The 17,096-nt window shown below is 49.0% G+C and overlaps 2 non-coding genes across 2 annotated transcripts; both read left to right on the top strand.

Moving 5' to 3' along the window:
- The first annotated feature begins 6,904 nt into the window (after positions 1-6,904).
- TRNAP-UGG (transfer RNA proline (anticodon UGG)) lies at positions 6,905-6,976 on the top strand. The gene has a single exon. It is a non-coding gene; the product is annotated as a tRNA-Pro (tRNA).
- Positions 6,977-13,431: 6,455 nt separating this feature from the next.
- TRNAP-UGG (transfer RNA proline (anticodon UGG)) lies at positions 13,432-13,503 on the top strand. The gene has a single exon. It is a non-coding gene; the product is annotated as a tRNA-Pro (tRNA).
- Positions 13,504-17,096: the final 3,593 nt, after the last annotated feature.

Raw genomic sequence — 17,096 nt, 5'->3', positions numbered from 1 at the left:
CGTAAATATTATAAATTATTTCTATAGTGTGCTCGTATGCGACCTGCCACCGTTGTATGTATGTGTTTATTAAGGCGAAAGCCTTTAATGTCTCATCGTTGTAAGCAGCAGTTGTCGACAGAGAATGTCACGCTTTTCAGTTGGTCGAAACGGTCGTGACGTCACAGTGCGCCAATTTCAAACGGGGCCAATTGTACTTTGGCTAGTAACCATGCAACCAATTGAAGGGACCATATAGTGATGCTCCAAGTGGGACTGAGCTTAGTTAATTGCATAATTACCCAATTGGCCTAATTAACGTCTCTAGTCAGGCCATATAAATAAATAAAAGCTAGTAAGAAATTGGTTGAGCTCGGGAATCGAACCCCGGTCTTGGAGTGCGAGACGAGCATGCTATCCACTCCGCCATGCCAGCTCGATGGTTTGGAATGAACAATGGCACGTCTAGTGAATACGGTGTCTTCGCTCACTGCCATCCTCCTCCCTTCCCTTCCGGCGAGGTTTAGGTGTCCACCGAAATATGAGAGAGAAATACATTTCCTTTCCTCAAAAACCAATTTACCGACGAGCGAGGCGTAGAACCGAATGGGCGATGGCGTTATATGGATTCCCTGGCAGCGTTGCAAGACGCTCCCGCGTTCCACTCTTAGAGGCGAAGCTTAACATCTTAACCACACATCAGTGACCACACTTTAGGTCAAAAAAGTGCACCCCCCCCCCCTGAATTTTGACGGGTGTCCACCGAGATATGTGAGACAGTTACTGCGTAATTTTCTTTCCTCAAATACAATTTTCATTTTCTGCATTACGGGCCATCTTCGTCTTTCTTCTTTCACTCCCACTTCCTCCGTTCCTCTACGGTGCGGTTCAGGTGTCCACCGAGATGACAGAGATTTACTGCGCCATTTCCTTTCCTCAAAAACCGTTGCGTTGAAACGGCAAGGCATCGCGCCGAACGGGTGGTGGCGTTCCGTGGACTCCCTGGCAGCGCTACAACACGCTGTCGCGTTCCACTCCTAAAGGCGAAGCTTAAGCTTAATTAGCAGTTAATTAGTATTCAGGCATTAATCAGTAATTAACCATTAATTAGTCATTTGTCATCACTTATTAATTAGTACTCAATTACATGTGACGCCACCAGTGCCACAGAAGCACTGAAAGTGGTGCGGAAAACGCTTTCGCCTCTACGCACTTTAGACAGTCAAAGTGCCCCCTGAATTTTTTTATTTATTATTTTGTAATGGCTCTTAGATGAGCCACAGGCATTTTCAAGCTATTTTCTTTAGCTTTTGGCCTGTGGCTCATTCTAAAGACTGTATGCACATTTGTGAAATAAAGTTTGGATTCAATCTCCCTCTGCTTTACGTAATCTCAATTAATTTATGGCATAGTCCCTTTAAACCAATTTTCATTTCATTTTCCTTAAGTCTCTTACGGCGCGGTTCGGGTGTCGACCAAAACCAGTTTTCATTTCACTTCAGAGAGTAGGAGCGTAATTTTAATCGTCCATAACTTCGTTGTTATTGATGCCAGCTCAAAAGTTCTATCGCAGGGGTGACGAGTGATGGAATGCTTATCACCCGTCTGCTTTACGTAATCTCAATTAATTTATTGCATACTCCCTTTAAAACCAATTTTCATTTCATTTTCCTTAAGTCTCTTACGGCACGGTTCGGGTCTCCACCTAGATATGAGAGACAGGCGTCGTTTCCTTTCCTTCGGGCAAGGCGTCGAGCCGAACGGGTGATGGCGTTCCGTGGGCTCCTTGGCAACGCTGCAACACGCGGTCGCGTCCCACACTTAAAACGAAGCTTAAGCGTCCTCCAATTTTTGATTTCATAGATTTGCCGGACTGTTGTTTTGAGGCATGGACTCACAAAGTCTGTTGTCGTTCCTGAGTGAGTGAGTGAGTGGGTGAGTGAGTGAGTGTGAGTGAGTGAGTGAGTGAGTGAGTGTGAGTGAGTGGGTGAGTGAGTGAGTGGGTGAGTGAGTGTGAGTGAGTGAGTGAGTGGGTGAGTGAGTGTGAGTGAGTGAGTGAGTGTGAGTGAGTGAGTGAGTGAGTGAGTGAGTGAGTGAGTGAGAGGGTGAGTTAGTGAAAAACTTTACTGTGGCAAAGGGGTTCTGGTGAAGGTGGGGCCCTCGGTCCAGGGCCAATGGCCTTTGCCATTCAGGCTTCGAGCAGGACAGCGCAGCCAGGCACTGCTCTGGTGTTGCCGTCTTGTTTATTGGCGCTGCCTGTGTTTTTTGACAGGCTTATGCAACGAAGTAAAGCGATGGGTGTTCCTCGCATGGCGTGCATCTGTTGTCAGGAGTGAGGTACGGTGTATTCTCCGCCTTGTGCATGCCAAATGGAATATCTTCGTATCTGTGCCCCCTTTATACGCCTCGCCTTGACCACATCGTTATAGTGTTGCGACGCCGGACGCTGGGCCCAAGTCGAGGGTAGCGAAGACCAGCGAGCCGACGAGGAACCTCGGTGGCGAGGAGGTCTTGTAGGCGAATTAGAATTTATTTACATCTTTACAGATAGAAATTTCAGAGAATCCCGCCCCCCCCCCCCCCCGTACGAGGCGGAAGCCCCGAGTTTTAAGCCTTGTAATGCCCCTAGGTCCTGTTGAAGACGGAGGGGTCCTGGAGTTGACTGATTGGTTCAGCCCTGCACGTCCCGGCTCCGAAGGACGTAGTTGAACTCCGATATCGAGGTAACTGTACAGAAGGTTTATTTTACAAATTTACAGTCGAGATGGGAATACTCCGGTCACAAAACAACATCCCGTTAAATAGGGTTCAGATTCCCCAGATCCCTGACTGGGGAACAAAGTTCGGAGATCGATGACTAAACAGGTGGGCCGATGTGGACACTGGTGGTACCACCCACGGCACGGTTCGATGCTGGGGTCGCGCCCTCTCGCAGCTCGGTCGATGGAAAGGGATAAAGGCTGAGTCATCAAGTACCGCTGTATTACGTTGATCACTGCGGCAAGTCTTCTGTGCGTTGCCTTCGGAGAAGAAGTTTCCAGCAGTCTCCCAGCAGGTGAACGAACGTCCTCGAACTCCCCCACCGGACGTCCGAAGCACGAGACCTCTGTCGACGACACAGCCGTCTTTCAATTCGCAGCCTCAACTCGACCTTGTGTACCATCACCCCGTCCGGTGACCCGAGGACAGACTCGGCCACTCTGCCGCTGCCGCCGTCGTCTATGCTTCCGCCGCTGCTCCCGTCGGCGCCAGGCTTTGCCGTATCTTTTGCTTCGCGATGTGTCACGTCCGGTACTAATTCTTCCCAGGCCCGTGTTCGCCAAACTTAACAGTCCCTAGGAAGGGAATTCGTTGTCCTTGGGCATGCACCAATCGATGAGCACAAATTGCGATTCTTTACACACGGCTCCATAAAAGCCCGCCCTCGAATTTCTGCACGTTAGTCACAGCACGTAGGCACACACACCACCAGCCTTCCGCAGGCAACCGCTGTTTCTCACTCTGCGAAATAGGAAGATCGTGTTCTCGGCGTGTCCGTTCGTCCTGTAGGCTTGCTTCTCAGCGACGTGTACGTTTCTCCAACCGGCGGGTTACGGTAAACTGACCCCCGCGCGGAACCAGCGTTGCTTGCGTGATGTTCACGCCGTCGCACCTTGGCGAGGTCGCCGTTGTAGGGTAGTCTTGTGTAGCTTCTGCCTCATCCGGATACTCGATACGATGCGAACTGGAGCTCCGTGTACGGTCACAGGCTACGGCAACCCTCGTCGACGCGTGCTCGTTGCCAGGCCATGGTTGCTCTCCGCCCTTAAGCTCTCCACGGTATACTTTGTGGGGTTTAAAATCGGGGAGATAAACACGTATTCCCCGCTTAAGCGCGGCTGAGCCAGTTCAAAACCGCGCGGACCCCACCCCGTGGTCGCGTACGCTACTGAGCGCACGCCGACCACGGCGGGCCGTGCTCTACGGGAACAAAGGAACGACACACTGGCTGACACAAACAAGGCATTTATTGCTATAGCAACAATAACGCCAGCTAGCAACAAAATACACTGAGGAATCTAGGATGTCCGACTCACCAGCACGGCTACGAGCGAACGTCCGCCCACGGTAGGGCAAAGGGAACTCCGAGGTCGAGCGGGACGGGCTCGGCGGGAGTAAGTTCCGACCGAGGGGCGCCCGTCGACGAAGAGCGAAGCTGCGAGCGAAACGTCTCCTCGCTTCCCGATCCCAGAGAGAAGAGACCTCGCCTTCCCCCGCGCGCGAGCGGCCAAACACGCCATCCGTGGCGCTGCTGTCGCTGCGACGCGAGCGCCCTCCCCTGTTAGCTAGAGTAACCAAACTAAAGGGAGTGCTTTTCGGGGGCAGCTAACAACAGTGGGGTGCAGTGCGGGAAAGTGAACGCAGGGGACGAAGGCGTCCCCACATCCCCCCAACCTTAAATAGACCCACGCGCCTGCAAGTTACATGCTATGGAGGAGTCTCCTGGTCTTCATGCACTTGAGGCAGGTCGTGCAGCGGAGGTCACGCCGACAGAGTGCACGCAGTCTTCCGCGGTATTCCGAAGGCGGCGTGAAGGTCTCCGCTGGGACGACTCGCATGGCCCGCGGACTATGTGCCCGCAGGCCCGCGATGAGGAGGGCCGGTTGACCACTGCAGTCCAAGATTCCGCAGTAGTCGCCAGGGCGAGGTGGCTGCTGTCTGGTCTCGCCACAGCTGCCCCGGATGGATGCGGCGAACAGGATACAGGCCGCTCCGTCGCAGCAGGCGGCAGCGAGACGATGTGCACAGGACAGCAAGCCGCAGTGGCTCCGCTGGATCTGAAAGATTGCCAAAACACACTCCGCATGCCTTTAACATAGGTCACGGGAGGGGAAACGGCGTACACAAAGGCCTGGTGGCTCAATGCTCAACTCGCTAGCAAAACGTGTCGGGCGGCTGTGCAACGCAAAGTTCGAGTGAACAAAGCCCTTTCTTGAGTTGAACGAGAATGCTCGGTTCATGCGAGGTTAAAAAAAAAGGGCGGCCAGCAAAGTGCGCCCCCTCTCAACACCACGGTCCGGTGGTCGTGTCACTTTTGACAAGGTGCAGGCAGCTATGAATAGCCTTAGGCCTCACTGCCACAGTGAAGGTCGACGACCCCCAACAAAAGAAAGACCCGAAACGGGTTTCGTGCGCGCAGCCGCGAGGAGACATCAGCGTTGTGGGGTGGTCCTCCCCGCTCACTGCACGAAGCAGCTGCTGAGTGATCGGCGCCCACCGTATCGGACGGTGTCGGAACGCCCGGTGCCGAGCTGCAATACCAGCGAGCTCGTAACGGCACCCGTGGCCCCAGGCCACCCGGCTCCCAGAGCCGCGACTCCCAGAGTCGAAAAAGAGACAGCGAGAAAATATATACAGAAAACTCGGACCACCCACGCGGCTTCCGTACTCACTCGCTTCGGGCTCGGCAACTCCGCGGGCGCTAGGCCTCGCGCTCCCTCGATGCGGACCAAGTGGTTCTTGAAGCAACTCCAGGAAGAAAACTTCACAAAAAAAAGATGCTGAGCATGTCGAAAAGTTCAAACATGCTGCAGCGCAATACACCTCGCACTCAAGAAAGCATGCCGCAGGTCCTAGCGATCAAAATTCACACTAGGCCTACCACTTGTCAAGTCCGGACAAAGAGCGTTCCTCGAACCGAACCGACAGTCGTCCAATGTTCCAAGAGCAGGCCCCACGTTCGGCGCCAGATGTGGGGTTTAAAATCGGGGAGATAAACACGTATTCCCCGCTTAAGCGCGGCTGAGCCAGTTCAAAACCGCGCGGACCCCACCCCGTGGTCGCGTACGCTACTGAGCGCACGCCGACCACGGCGTGCCGTGCTCTACGGGAACAAAGGAACGACACACTGGCTGACACAAACAAGCCATTTATTGCTATAGCAACAATAACGCCAGCTAGCAACAAAATACACTGAGGAATCTAGGATGTCCGACTCACCAGCACGGCTACGAGCGAACGTCCGCCCACGGTAGGGCAAAGGGAACTCCGAGGTCGAGCGGGACGGGCTCGGCGGGAGTAAGTTCCGACCGAGGGGCGCCCGTCGACGAAGAGCGACGCTGCGAGCGAAACGTCTGCTCGCTTCCCGATCCCAGAGAGAAGAGACCTCGCCTTCCCCCGCGCGCGAGCGGCCAAACACGCCATCCGTGGCGCTGCTGTCGCTGCGACGCGAGCGCCCTCCCCTGTTAGCTAGAGTAACCAAACTAAAGAGAGTGCTTTTCAGGGGCAGCTAACAACAGTGGGGTGCAGTGCGGGAAAGTGAACGCAGGGGACGAAGGCGTCCCCACAACTTGGCATCAATGAGACGCACCGGTGCCTTCGCAGACAGTTCAGACATAACAATAGCATTCCTTGCGTGATGTAACTGTTGTTGAATTCTGAAAATACAAATATAGAGGTTACCAGAACAGTATAGTGCGATAAAACAGACGCAACGCCTACCGAATTTTAACTAGCTTTAGGAACTTCAGGCTCTGGAATAAAACCGGAAAACAACATAAAACCGGATTTCAAGATGTCTTGCTCATGTGCGTGTTTTTGTATTATCGATATCCGTTTATGTTGATGGGACTATTCAGTCTTTGGAAAAGCCGTATGATGGACAGACATGCCGAGCCACCAAGATCGTCCAAATCTGTGTTTCGAGAACAGTGTGCTTTGGTGAGGAGTGTATATGCTGCACGCGAAGAACCTCCAAGCTGGCTGCCGTGCCTAGATGCATGTGTGTGCCTCCCTGGATTTTGATGTTTTGATGGGGCTGCAGTGTTGAGTTAGGGCAATGGCGGGCTCCTATTAATCAGCCCGGCAACTTGAGACGCGATCCAGTCTGATTGAAGTTTTCCTCCTTTCTACAGATGTTCTTCCATGCAATAAAGAAAAAAAAAGTGGCCCGTTGGTCTAGGGGTATGATTCTCGCTTTGGGTGCGAGAGGTCCCGGGTTCAAATCCCGGACGGGCCCTCTCTTTTTTTCAATCTTATTTTCCAAAATGTGCAAGGCGTAACATGCAGATGGCGTTTCGCAGATAAGAGCTATGCTTGCTTCTATGGATTCCGAGTGATTGATCAATCATAGTAGCTAGCGCAGGGCCGTTTAGCATGTTTCTGCTGCCCCGCCGAAGTCATGGAGAGAGAGAGTAAAACGTTTAATTCGTTATGTGGTTGGGTGGGCCCTCATTCCAGGAGCCCACAGACTTTCGCCGCTGCTCTTGCCCGGTTCGCGAGCGAAATCTGGTCTTCCGAATGTGAGCTGGACAGCGCCGCCTCGTAGTCCTCAATTGTTGGGCTCTTGATTCTTGGTATAGCGTGAGTTTTTCTCGCATGCCCATACCGTATGGTATAAGTCAGCTACTTCACCGCAGAAGGCGCAATGCGGATCGTAAGAATTTGGAAACGTATAGCTGAATTTGACAGGGTTTATAAAAGTATCCGCAGAGAAAAACACAACGTGAAAGAATAAATGCGGAAGAGCTACCGAAATGACGCATTAAAACAAACAGCTCACTAACTTAGATAAAGCTCAGTAAAGTGACGCAGGCAGTTGGCCAAAATGGGATAATGATCCACCTAAGTCAACAAACTAAAAAAAGAATAAATCCACGTTGCGAACTCTAGCAATAAATAAAAATGCTGCAGACGCTAAATGTGCAACCATTATAATAACAAATTAGATGATTAATCAAACCGATAAAGAAATAGACCCTATGACACTGACAGGGCCACAAAGCCGGCTAATTTGCCCTGGGACGCTGCAAAACTGAAAGTATTCTTTCTGATTATGTGTCTCACTTTTGGGTTTCAATTTCGAAAATACAGCCGGCTTTTTTCTGTGTTTATTTAAAAAAACATCGGATTCTTTCGGCGAGAATTATTTCCTACGGAAGGAAAGATTGTCGGGTTCATTCGGAGATATGTGAGGCATTGCTGTGCTCTCAAACCTCATGTACAGATAGCGTCATTTTTTGTTAGCACCAGCAGTTAGTTGCTGTCCACTGCTGACGAATGCAGGGTCGTTTTTTGTCCTACTTCATTTGGTCACTGAGTTTCCTTGGATCGCAGGTAAGCAAAAGCGGACATACCATGAGAGTCTTGAGGAAAACAGCGCAGGAACAGGGACAAGAGAAAAGAAGACGACGTAACAGCGCCTGTTCCGTCGTCTTCTTTTCTCTTGTCCCTGTTCGTGCGCTGTTTTCCTCAAGATGTACCAACTCGGTCAACTCGCCATTTTTACTGAATACCATGAGAACTGTAACGGAACTACTAGCCATCGACATCTGACATCGCGTTCCTTTATGCGCCCCTCCTAACAGCGCTGTCCTGCTCACGCACTCATTTGGTGCGACGTAGGTTGTCTGATGCAAAAAGCGCAAGGGTGGGATGCTTATTTTCGCGTACTACAACCTGACTGGGTGATCGAATTAGCGAATGTTACCCCTTTCATCAATCGATCTCTATCGAGTGCTAGGCAATTTTTTCGGGGTCATCTTCGTTTGAAATCCTAGCAGCACTTGCATCAGGTCATTTGCGCACAAGGACTCGCCCTTCTGAAGTCTAAACGCACTGGTAGCCATTTTCTTTCGCTTTGCGTTTTGCGAGCCAGCGCAGCCGTGTCTTGGTTGCCGTCAGGTTCTCAAAGAATATGATTCCAGGTTTCTTAGTCTTCGATTGCTTCTTTCTCTAAAACGACTTTGGTCTAACATTTCGGATGGTATAAACATGCATATATCGGCACAATAATACCTTTGTTTCCGAAATTCATGCACTTCACAATTTAACTGCTGCATCTGGGCGCCTGGCTGCATTTCGAGATTTGTAGCTGGCCATTGGTAATACCCGTAACGGTTTTTAGCACTTCGTAGGCGCGCTTTTGCCCGATGTTGTGGCTCAACAAATTTAGACAATCCCGTGCTCCATTCGAAAAGCGCGTGACTGTTAGCGCTCTCAGCAACAGCCACCTGTAGACGTTGACTCAACCAGGGCCCGCCACTCATTACAGTCGTTTAAAAGGTAACTTTAAGAAATTTTTTAACCAACTTGCTTGTGAATAAAATTCACCTTTTTTCCGAACACCGCTAACACTGCTATCGCTATGCCGCAAAAGCCATCTCTTTCCCTCATAAAGGCTATGTTTAAAGATTAATGGCGGGCTTCGTTGTCACCCCGGGTGTAAAGAAGACCGATGGTGTAGTGCGCCGGAACTGGTGCTAAGCCTGTAGATTATTAATCAGCAGCATCAGAGGGCTTCCTGGACATTAAATCAGCTGCCGCTTGGTAATATGACCAAAAAGAAGCCTCAATACTGGTGCGTAAATGTGCTTTTATATGCATGTTAAGTGCATATGCCAACCGTGCGACTCGTTGGAGCCACTTGAAGCCACTTTGTCTAAGTGCTATAAACAGTGCGGCTTTCAGTGCCTTTTGTATCCTGGCTCACGAACAGAAGATATTGGCTTATGTGGATGACCTCACGTTTTTCTGCTCTGAAAAGCCAAACCCGACCGCATGCAATCTGCTTCGCGTCACTAAAATTTATTATGCACTGCAAATTATTCATTGCATAAGACTTTATATCGAGATTTTCGATAGAATTTTCGAAACTTTTGGTGCGGGATTCGTCTTTTGAATCAGTGGGGCATGATAACCTTTTCCAGCCTACAAGCGCTGGCGGCCTCGGTTTACTCCAGCTGTATGTCCGACAGATCGTTTCACGTTTCATGTTTTTCCGGGACACTGTACACTCAATACTGCGTGCATTCCTGCAAGTAAATTTAGTCCATGCTTTACCAAGCATCATTGTGTCTTCTGATGTTTATGATCTTCCGTGTTGGTGGGGATTCATGCCTGAGGTGTACGAGGTCTGTTAGAAAAGTATCCGACCTTTGGCCGAAGAAAAAAAACTGGCATAACTGGAGCGTTAGAAACCTAATAACCTTCAAAGTAGTCTCTTTGGGACTCCACATACATCTCCCAGCGGTGCTGCCATTGCTGGAAGTATTCCGAAAAGGCCCTTTTCGGAATGGAATTTAGCTCTGCTGTCGTTGCAGCCATAATGTCCTTTCTTTTTTGAAATCGCGCTCCTTTCAATGGCCTATTGATTTTAGGAAACAGCCAGAAGTCGTAGGGGGACATATCAGGAGAGTAAGGAGCCTGTTGAACTACAGGAGTGCGGTTTTTCGCCAGAAAAGTCTGAATCAAATGCGATGAATGTGCAGGAGCAATGCCGCGAGGAATGCGCCAATTTCTTGTTGACCTCAATTCCGGTCTCTTGCGTCGCACAGCACCACGTAGGCGATGGAGGACATCCCTGTTGTACTCTTTAGTCATTCTTTGACCCTGTGGGATGCGTACTCGTGGTGTGCCACACAGAGGGAGTCAAAAAAGAGGTCAGCATCACTTTGACTTTGCTGCGCACTTGGCGGGCCTTCTTTGGTCTTGGTGACGTGGAATGCGTCCTCTGTGACGACTGGGATTTGGTTTCCGGGTCGTACCCGTACACCCAAGACTCGTCACTAGTGATTACGGCGTCGGTGAAGTCAGGGTAACTGTTTGTGGAATCCAGCATCTCCTGTGAGACTTCAACACGAAGCGGCTTTTTCTCCACCGTCAGCAGCTTCGGCACGAATTTCACCGCAACTCTCTCCATGGCCAAATCTTCGGTGATAATGGAATGTGCAGGAATATTGGTGATGTCCACCTCTTCCGCAATTTCTCGGATAGTCACACAACAGTCCCGCATCACCACAGCGTTCACTTCGGCAATTACCTGGTCATTTCGGCATGTTGATGGCCGACCGGAGCATGGCTCTCTCTCCGCCGATGTGCGGCCGTCTTCAAACCAGATGCACCACTGCTTAATCTGTGTGCTGCTCATAGCATCATCACCGAAAGCCGTCTGAACATTTCGAATGGTTTCCACTTGGCTATCGCCAAGTTTCTGGCAAAATTTGAGGTATAGCGCTGCTCCTCTCGCTCCGCCATTCACCTTGCAACAAAAAACCGACGAGGGCACTGCGCACTGCCTCACTCAAACGCTGCTTCCCAGCGACTGACGCTATCGGCAGGAGGGAAAAATTCGTGCATGCGCACGAGGGTTCAAGGTCGGCTTCTGTAAGCGCGCTTGTTTCATATCCATCAGGTGTTCGCAAAAAAAAAATAAAGTCGGATACTTTTCTAACAGACCTCGTATTTGTCTGTTCGTTTCCCACTTGTTCGTTTTTCCCCCGAGTTCCTCTTTCCGCTGTCGAGGAAACGGTTGTACAGGGACTCAATCTCAATGCTTTTTTCTGCGCCAATCAATCACCCTCTGTATATTGGTTTACGGGGACATGACGTACTCAAGAGAGTACGTAAAATACCCCTCTCTTCATGTACAAAAACATTTTTCGTTAAGCCAGACACTGAGACAATATGAGTTTAAACGTGCTTAGATAAAAAGGGTATTTTCCTGTTCACGGTGAACTGTCACCTTTGTGAGGCTCCTGAAAAGATTGAGCATGGTTTCATCAGTTGTAAAGATGTAATAATCTTATGCAATACTCTTTTGCATAATGCAACTGACATTCAAAAAAGTCCGAATTGGACACCACATTATCTACCATTTCTCACTGCACTACCACTTTTTGATGAACCCTTAGATATGTTATTTTTAATTGGCTTACACAGCCTGTGGAAAACATGCATGATGGACTGACATTGTGAATTTTTGTTTCTGCTAAAGAAAGATTTCTGTAGAATGACTGTACGCCTAAAGGAATTGTATGCCCGGACCGAGTATGAACCGAAGTGGTACTCACTTTTAGATCTGTGTTGTTCATCGCCTTTCCCTAGCTCTTCATTCCTTAGATGTGTCGTGTTATAATCTATTATCTATGTGCTCAGAATTGACTCTTTTCTCGTCCTTCATTGTTTATGTGTGTTTATGTGCCACTGTTTGCTTAATGTTTGTAGATATCCCACGTACATAAACATCGCATCATGGTACTAAATACCATGTTAAAAAAAAACGATCGTTGGTCTTAGGTTTTAATTCTCGCTTTGGGTGCAAGAGGTCGCGCGTTCAAATCCTGGACGGGCACTCTTCTTCCAAAAAGCGTTCGTTTTTTTTTTCTTCACGCCTTTAGCCCCGATTGCATGGATACTTTCGAAGCATTCGCGTCTCACGCCTAAGCGCGAATGCGTATGCCGGAACTGGATTGTCTGTGCGCGCGGCAGGAGGTGCAAGCGCGACGCGCTGGCGTGGCCATGGCGTTCACCAATCGGAGGACGCGGCTGCCGCGACTTCGGCATCGAGTCCTTAAGCTGAGTGCAGCTGCCACAGCTGCTGTTTTCTTCGCGGTGTGAAACGAGCGCCAGAAGGAGTGCGATCTAGCACGAGGCACACGGATATGCGTGTCTGTGCTACGACCGGCGCGGTTTGGCTCTGTGCGCGCAGGGGCACGACGCATACGCCTCGCATGTTTAGAGGGCCCTGATGTATTCCGAGCCCTGATGAATAATTTAATTCATATAAGGGCCGAATTCAAGAATTATGCCAGCACAGGCGAAGTGAAATAAGTGCGCCCCATCTCCGTTTTCATACTACATTTTCATCTAATGGTGAAATTTCAGCGCACAGCTTTATGCCGAGGTTTTCGTGAACAACACTGCCCACGCAGTGACATCGTGCGTATTGCCTCACTTATTACTGTTCGTTCACATTACTCTTCCTTCGCTGCCTCGAAAAATCAGCGCAGATCGCGCGCCGTCTTCTGTATCCTTTTGCCAGAGTTCAGCATTTTTGGACAGCAGCAACGATATTATTTTTCTAGCGGCGCTTAAGATTTAGAGTCGATTCATCTGAACAAGCGAACCGTAATCTTTCGTACCACTTTTTGCATCCACGCTGCACTTTTGACCTCAGTTGCTGAAATACGTATATAGTTTGTAGTAGCGATAATTTGTCGGGGTGACCTGTGCTCCTTCCCTCCTTATGAACAGTCGCTCCCGCTCTTTACACCGTTGCTCCTCCAAGAGGAGGGTTCGTGTTTTCTTTTCATAAATTGTCGGGCCCGCTGTTCTCAGGCATTTACTCACAATGTCTTTGTCACTTCTGAGAGAGGCGCGGTTTATTCTCCGCCTTACGCATGCCAACTAAAATATCTTTGTATCTAAACACTTGTTCGCCTCGCTCAGGTAACATATTTATGCTACTCCTAGTGCGATCTAAAGGTTTGGAGACTCTGAGAAAATTAAAGGGCACCTGAAAAACGCAGTCTGATAAAAAGACGCAGCACCTCTAAAATTTTAACTAACTGTAGCGGGGGGCTTCGTGGATACGAAGATGACTCTCGGGTGAAGATTAAAACGGAAAAAATAAACGTAAAACCGGATTTCGAGATATTTTACTCAAGTGCATGTTTGTGTAAAGGCTCTACTCGTGGCCCGTTGGCCTAGGGGTATGATTCTCGCTTTGGGTGCTAGAGGTCCCGGGTTCAAGTCCCGGACGGGCCCGCTCTTCTTCTTTACCCAGGCTCGTTCTGCAAATTTTGCGCTAGAGGTGGAATTCAGACAGCTTTTCACCGCCAACAGCGACTTCTGCTTCCACGGTTCCGAGTTCTTGATAGCCAACCCGCCGCGGTTTCCTATAATTTTACCGTCCTCGGCCAAGTCCGATTATTGCACGCGATCTCCCGTTTTGCATTAATGCGCATTGAACTGACGTGTGCAAACCGTACTTAATAAACAAATATTCGCAGAACAAAATCTAACATGAATGAATAGCTCTGAAAGGGTTACCGAAATGAAGGAACACAAAATATTATTAGCGTAGATAGACATGGGAAAACTGAAGCAGGCATTCTGCAAATGTAGGATAATAGCGGTTGCAAGGCAACAATGTAAACAGAGCCTAAGTGCAGGCGACGAACGTTAGAAATAAAATGCTGGTCACGCTAAAATTGCAAACGTTTCAATGACGAATTATAGGATTAATTATTGCATAACTAATAGAAATTACCTAAACAGCTTTCTAAATAACATGAGCCATCATTTTTCTGACCTAGATCCACTAACCTTGTTATTACTACGCCGCAAAAACCGTCTTGATGCGTCAAAAAGCCTTTTTAAAAAATAAGAAATGGAAGCCCACAGGTAACCCACTGCGAAAATACGGCTGGCAACACGAACTCAAGAAGGTACGTATGGTCACGTTTCGCTTGAAAACGTGGGTGCCGCGGCAGCGACTGACCTAGTGTTGCGTGCGCGTGGAGTGCTGGAAGCAACTAGAAAACGCCGCGCGCGACTAGAGACGCGCGCAAGATTCATGCGTTGTTCTGCATCATGCACTGCCCCTTTCGGTCCTTCCGGACAAAGTCCGAGGCCCGCTTGCATGAAGGAAATTAGATAGTCTACTTCCTGCAGTCTAACCTTGTTCGCAGTTTCGACCACGGTGCTGAAAGTAGCCTCGGCATCCTGTAGGATTTAAATATGGAAAGGCGCATAACTCGTTCACTTTGCCAATGCGCACCTCAACCGCGCCGTGAGACGAAAATACGAACGCTAGCTGCAAACAAGCTTGTACTCGGCGTTCATGTTTTTCTCTCACGGTGTTGGATGTTCCCCGCAATGCGAGCATTTACTGTCAGACACTATCGGATAAATTGTGATGAATAGACTCAGAATGGGGTGTCTGTTAGCCTGCAGTTGAAGCCAAGCAACCTGTTACCGATAAGCACCTGATTGAAATGCGAGATTTCTACCCGGTACTGTGTGATATCTATATCAGTTTCTAGAATTTTTTGACCACTTCTCGCGCCACTTGTAAACCACGCGCTAGCGCGCAGGCGTAGAGAAACGCCAAAGGAAAAGTGACAATCCATGACGCGCATACAACGCAAGATTTACTGCCCCACCCGCGCTGGAGCAGCTTAGTGGCGAAGAGCGGGCAGCACATCAGCACGGGCAGTGCTGAGAAGTCGCGTGGAGCTTGCGGCACGCTGTGTCTCGCTTCAGTTGTCGTCGCTTTGGGTCTTCTCGGATGCGCGATTTTCGAATGGCGCGAGAAATGCACGAATTGGTAGAGACACAGTGGCGAGGCTAATCGCGTTTTCGGAATTCTTAAAACTAATATGGACAATGTTAAAGGCCGGCCACATATCTGTCTTTGCAACAGCCGTAAATTGGTAATAGTTAAAAAGTGAACTATTCTAATTTAGTTAACCACTTCACTGGTCAACATGTCGCCTGTTTTATTATGACCACCACAATGGTATTACTATGCCGCAAAAAGCCTCGCTTTACATCAAAGCCCTTATATTTAAAAATTACTGGCCAGCTTTCCTGAAACACCTGGTATATGACCATAGCAAACGTTTAACGCTACAACCTTATCCACTGAGACTAGTCTAACACACCTTTTTAAGGAACTAGCGGGTCTTCAATGGCATGCCTTAGGGCTTTGTGGATTTAGGAGAGCGTACGAAGCGTATACGGTGATAAAGGGCGGGTACGTACTGTGCTATCCTGGATTAGCGGACAGACGAGAGCTAGGTGCGGGATTGCTCATCATTCAGAATATATCTGGCTACACAGAGGAACTTTATGCGATTGATGAGAGGGTGGTAGTTATCGTAATTAAGCTTACTAACAGGTGCAACCTGAAAGTGGTACATGCGTACGTGCCTACATCCAGCCGAGATGATCAGATCATCGAAAGCTTTTATGAGGGCTCGGTATCAGCAACGTGCAAAGAAAAAACAGTACACCGTACACATGAGCCACTTCGATGACAAGGTAGGTAAGAAGCAGGCTGGAGACCAGGCAGTGGACGACTACTGGATAGGTGCTTGGAATAGCAGGAGAGTTCGCAGGAATAAATACGCAGATCATGAATACCTAATACCTTCTTCCGCAAACGGAAGAACAGGAAATCGACTTGGAAGAGCGCAAGGTTAGACTAGAAATGAAAAACTTCATACTGTGCGCTAACCTTGGAAACGTGAAAAATGTAAGAGGTCCTCAAAAGGGTGCATTGCAGCGACCATAGGATGTGGTAAGGTCTCGAATCAGCCTGGACTTGAAGAGGGAACGGAAGAAGCTTGGGAGCGGAAGTCCATGAACGAATTAGCGGTAAGAGGGAAGGCAGAGAAATTCAGGACCTTGCTGCATAACAGGTATTCGGCTTTAAATCAGGACGACGACATTAATGTTAGAGCACTGAACTATAATCCCACAGCTATTATTGCGGAGCGCGTGGTAGAAGTAGACGCTAGGATGGATAGACAACCGCCGCGGTGGCTCGGTGATTAAGGCGCTCGGCAGCTGGCCCCAAAGACGCGGGCTCGATCCCGGCCGCGGCGGTCGAATTTCAACGGAGGCGAAATTCTAGAGGCCCGTGTACTGTGCGATGTCAGTGTACGCTAAAATATCCACAGGTGGTCGAAATTTCCGGAGCTCTTCACTACGGCGTCTCTCAGTGGCTTTGGGACGTTAAACCGCAGAAAGCAGAAACCAAGCCAATAGCCGGAATACCGGTAAGCTGTCTCATGAGACGAAATACCTGATTAAAAAGCGACAAGTTTTGAATGCCTTAAACTCCACTCACAGAATTACCAAACCTGATCAATAAGCGCACAGTAGACGAGATAAAGAACTATTATGAAGAGAACCGAGCATGCTCTAAAGAAGGGAAGTAGCCTTAAAGCGATGAAGAGGAAACTAGGCATAGACGAATATCAGGTTATGCGTTAGGACACAGATAGTAGTGTACATTTCAAAATGGATTATATAGCTAAAGTAGACGAAGAGTTCTCACAGATCTATGCAGCAGCCTATGTAATCGGGACGTTAATGAGAAAGCCTGTAGCGCACAGCAATTGGACATCCCGCCACTAACGAAATACGAATTAAAGGAAGGTTTAAGGGTCATTCACGTTTTATACACTGCATTTAGTAAGGTAATCGCTGATAGTGTTAGGACAACATCAGAATTCAATCAGGCAATTGATCAGGCAGGCTTTTGTAACGGCTACTAAAGAATAGACCACATTCAGGGTGTCAGTTTGGTGTTTGAGAAAAAGGCAGAATATTACCAACCTCTATATATA

Source organism: Amblyomma mixtum, chromosome 3 (assembly GCF_055824585.1).
Source record: "Amblyomma mixtum isolate Tamu chromosome 3, ASM5582458v1, whole genome shotgun sequence".
In the NCBI taxonomy this organism is placed as follows: domain Eukaryota; kingdom Metazoa; phylum Arthropoda; class Arachnida; order Ixodida; family Ixodidae; genus Amblyomma; species Amblyomma mixtum.
Note: the sequence above shows the minus strand (reverse complement) of the source record. Positions and strands in the feature narration are given on the sequence as shown.